General features: G+C 32.1%; 1 pseudogene; it reads right to left on the reverse strand.

Annotated features, from left to right (window-relative positions):
• Positions 1–820: 820 nt before the first annotated feature.
• Positions 821–3,561, reverse strand: LOC117241136 (annotated as a pseudogene).
• Between the last annotated feature and the right edge of the window lie 1,551 nt (positions 3,562–5,112).

Below are 5,112 nucleotides of genomic sequence, written 5' to 3' on the forward strand. Positions count from 1 at the left end.
CACGTAGGCCTTTTTTTGCGTAACCTATTCGACCGAAAGACCGACGATACATTGTTGGGCCTGTCGGTGCTTCGACTTTCTGGCGACATTGTTTATAGTTCGCCAGGTATTTCTTAGGCCTTTCGTCCACGATACTACAATACAAATAGCCATTGATTGACAATATACCGAAGCAATTCTAGTTTAATTTGAAGTCATCGATCCTTTGATATTTTTGGAAGAATAGTAAAAGTACAGAGAAAACAAGAAAAAATGGCGTTAACTAAAAGATAGCTCCAATGTATCTCATAAATATTATCTATATATCATTTGTAAGATGTAAGTGACCAAGATATCGAAGTATACAAAAATTGTATGTAATGATTAATACTTGAACGTTACTTACATTTATGTACATGAAAATTTGATCTTTTATTAACTAAGTTATTGATCGACAAAATGACTTCCTACATAATTCTCCGCCTGAACTGAAATGCATATCTTTTTTTACGCAAGCCTTATGTGTAGCTAGCAACGAGCAAACAGATTAATTACTTTACACACGGTCGTATCTTGTTTGCTGTAGGCGAGTTCTCTCGTGTAATCAACGAAGTACTCAACTTTAAAGCGATAACAGAAGAACATTATTGTATCGATAAAAATCATGCTTTTTTCAAAGAAATATGTAACTCGTATTTTTTTAAAGCAACCCTCATAACGTATTGAATAAAATAATCATACATTTTTTTTTGTTCAACATTTGTAAAATACGATATTATCAAGATCACCAAGGAGGTAATCTTCAATTCTTAATGAATATAATAAAAAACATAATTAATGATTGTTTGATGGTTTTATTATTATCTCTATAATACAAAAGCACAACATCGTGACAACAGTTTATATAGTTCGTATGTTTCTGTAGGAATACACAAATAATAGTTCTCTATCACAACGTAATCTAAAGGGAAAACCCTAACTAAATGACAAAAATATCGGTAATAACTGGAACTAATGAATGTTAAAAACAATCAGTATATTCCATACAAACTTCCATCAACACGATTCGTTCTTCATTCTCTCAACACACTAAGACCGCAATCTTTAAACGCTTATAAAACCATAAGCAATCGTGAAGTTTAGAATTCGCTAACTGGGCGTCTCTCAATCCAGTTTTTGATCTTGGGCAGAAGGAGGACCTTTTTCTCCAGCAGCTTCAGATTCTCGTAATTCTCGATCAGATCAGACTTGTACATAAAGTTCAAATAATCGAGCAGAGCAACGAACGTTAAATCAGCCCAAGAGAGAGTACCATCGTAGAAGTAGCCGTCATTTTCCTTCACTTGCTGGTCCAAACTTTCTAAAATGAACGGCAGCGTCTCTTCAGCAGCCTTGCGTTTTGCAGCTTTGACCTTCTCGTCCTCCTCATAGTGGAAGGCGGCAATTTCTGAAAATTTGTTTTCAGTTAAATACTATTCGCTAATGTTATACTAATTTGAATACAGTGTTGTGCGAAATTTAAATGATACTGAAGATAGAATTACAATCCTTTTTAATCCTTTGTCTTGTATTGTTGACATACGTGTATCGTTCGATTAAATCAAATATTAAATCGGATTTCAACTAATAAATACCTGAACAGATATGTACTATCTGTTATCAAGATTCTCATAAGATTTATGCAAAACAGCATTGGATACTCACTATGACGAATATCATGAATAGTATCAACAGTGGCATCAATATGAAGATTTGCCCAGTCAGTTTTTCCAGCTAAGTCATATTGTTTGGCTAAGTAACGGCAAATAGCTGTAGACTGAGCAACCTTCCTTCTATCAGCTACGAGCATAGGAAGCTGGCCATAAGGAGTCACTAAAAATATACAACTAATAGAATCAAAGATTCTATCGAACAAACAGATTATGATGCTTCTTAAATATCTAGCTTCCTGTTATCTGTTTTGGAAAGATATAATTTAATTTATTGATAATTTATCAGCAAACAAAGGACATTGTCTCCTTAACAATACCTATTGTTCTCCCACATATCTTATAGAGCAATGGAGAGTAAACAATAATCTCTGTTATACTCTGCATAATTGTGTTCTACTTTATTTAGCTACTTTAGTTAAATTAGGAAAGATGAGATTTAAGAAACAGAATTTCTTTAAATTTTAAGCTTACAGGGCTTTACTTCTGGCCAGACGTCCTTTTTGATACGTTCATCTTCAAATGGAATACTAGCATAGCTGAAGAAGAACGGGTTGGTTCTGCCAATGCCGTAACTGGGAAGTAAGTCAATTTATAGAGCGGCATCTTCCTGGAAGTATAATATATACAAAGTAAAAACAAAGAATCATTGATGACAAGAATTATATTATTATAAATTATGAAGTATAAGACAATTTAAGTAAAAAGCATCAACTACTAACTACTCGCATAGCTATTTGTATCTTTATATTTTAATATAGCTTAGATATAAAAAGAATATTATTTTTAGATGTAATAATGTATAAACTTGCGCCAAATATTATAACAAAATATTGCACTTTCTATTTAAGTAGGATAGACATATTACCGGCATTTATCTTTTTTCTATAGCAATGAAATTGTTTATAAAAAAGTTTATAAGAAAACTATCAATTAATGCAAACAACGCATTTCAAAATATTAATTACATTCGCACGATTCGTTATCTCTAGTATTAATTTAACCATATAGTTCTATACACCCAAGACCCTCTAACAGTAATTTAGTACCATTACTAGTCGTATGTACAATGTTTGTTTGTATACAACTTTCGTAACTACAAAACATTCAGCATGATTATATATTCTTCCAAACTTAAGAAACATTTTCTAATTGCATACTTAAATTTATCGATCAATTATGAACATATGATAACATTTATTTCTTTCAACTACTAATTTTCAAATCCTCTGCTGTTCCGTTAATTGAACGACGCGCCGACTTTTCGTACAAGTATCTTGTACCTTATCTGTATTATTTAGTTATCAATAAAGAAGAAACATTTTCTAATTGTATACTTAAATTTATCGATCAATTATGAACATGTAATAACATTTATTTCTTTCAACTACTAATTTTTAAATCATCTGCTGTTCGGTTAATTGAAGGATGTCGGCTTTCTGTAGAAGTATTTCATATTTATTATTTAATTATGAATAAGGAAAAAACATACAAAATATAGTTTTTAAACGGTTTATTATTTATAAAGAGAAACTTTGACTCGAGATATATATACTATATATATACTATTTACTTACAATTTTTTTTTTAAGACTTCAAAGTCGAAACAAGCACAGGAAATTTCCAAGCCGGTTAACAGAAACTTGAATGAGACAAAAATAACCTTTAGATCAATATATGTTCTTCTTCCCCCCTGTTGCTTCCACGTAACTCTTATCCTATTGGTGGAGCTGTGCTGATATGTGAAATTATGACTACATAAAAACATCCGGAAAGACTCATTGAATGATTTTATAGTTTAAGGTTAATAAATTTCCATAAATTAAAGTTGAAAATTTATGAGAACATGTTTTCTGTAACAAAACTTAGTAAAAACAAACTAGTAAGGTTTATAGATTCTTTAATGATTATGTATGTATTCATAAACTAGTTCGATAAACATCGTTCGATAAAACGTCGAACAACACACGACATTGAAGCGCGAAATTTCAAATTCAAGGAAAGATAAATAACAAATATTGCGAACAAATGATATTAAATTTACAATAATCTCATGTAAGAAAAAATAAAAGGGATAAAAGTAGTACAGAAGATAGAAAAATCTATAAAACTGGTGGCTGAAAATATATAAAATAGAAAATATATAAAATAGAAAATATATAAATTTATGTTATTAGAGTTTAGCACTTCTGTCGATCAATGTGTTACGAACGTTCGCGGAGAGACGCAGTCGCAGTAGCGAGAGGCGTAAATTCTCGCTACGATTCGGTGAATCGACGCCGCGAAGTAGTCGTTCCCCTGTTTCGGTTAAGATAAGAGGTGGTTAAATGAATATGACACAGTATAGTATGTTATATTTCACCGTTTATTCCAACAACTTATAACGAAGGCAGTTACGCTGATGCGTATGTACGAGATTTTTTTTTTATTTATTTGTTGAAATTACAATCAATTCTCGCGGTGAGAATATGTACGAGATGAATGAGTGACTGATCTGTGGGTGTGTCCTTCCCGGTGGAAGGATATTGACCGTTCGAAGGATGTGAAATCAGAACTGTCTTGGGAGACGATGCTGTCTCGGAGGAAAGCTAAGGATGGGTGTGTCTAGCGCACGGGACCATCGGATTTGTTGGTGACGATTTTAGTTAGGATTTTAGTTCAAGCTGAGTTGACCGTGATTCAATTCACGAATATCGGAGAGGAAAAGTCGTAATTCACAATAATACCTTCACATAAAGGAACACAGATCAGATGAGACTTTTTATAGTTAAACTTTTAACGTACTCATAGAAATGAAATTTTTTTTTTAAATAGAACTGTTACATTTTACGACACGTATAACATCGAACATTTACCAACATAGCGATGCCAGCGTACATATATATATACTGGTGTACTGGTCATCTTTTTTCCACACGTTTTTAGCTTTTTAGCTGTTTGTGAATGGGCGCCTAATCAGCCAATCAGAAATGGCCGGTATTCTATGAATCCTTCTCTTCAATGCTTGAAGAGCTGGATATTTATCCAAAGCTGGTGCCACAAACATATACTCGAAATATTCAAGGGCCGCTGCAAATACGAAGTCCGCCCATGTCGTCTGAAAAAAGGTTTGTATACATTTATTTTGTACGTCCTCTATTAAATAATTTTTTTAATTTACCTTGAAAAATGTGAAAAATCGAACTCTTAACTAAAGATCACTAGCTTTTTAGGAAGAATTTGGATTTTTATTTTATTGTCAGATTTTAATGGATAATTTTAGAAACTTCAACCTTTGGAGGTATTTGTTAATTAAAAATGACAAAACTGGTATTATGTAAAAAAGAGTAATGTGTATCCTGAATCAATGTCGAATGGAAATTAGACAGTTCTATAAAAATAATCCTTCTCACGATTCCACAACTTCATAGCTTAATTAAGTACA

Source organism: Bombus vosnesenskii, unplaced genomic scaffold (assembly GCF_011952255.1).
Source record: "Bombus vosnesenskii isolate JDL3184/JDL3185 unplaced genomic scaffold, Bvos_JDL3184-5_v1.1 scf7180000015315, whole genome shotgun sequence".
Taxonomy (NCBI): Eukaryota; Metazoa; Arthropoda; class Insecta; order Hymenoptera; family Apidae; genus Bombus; species Bombus vosnesenskii.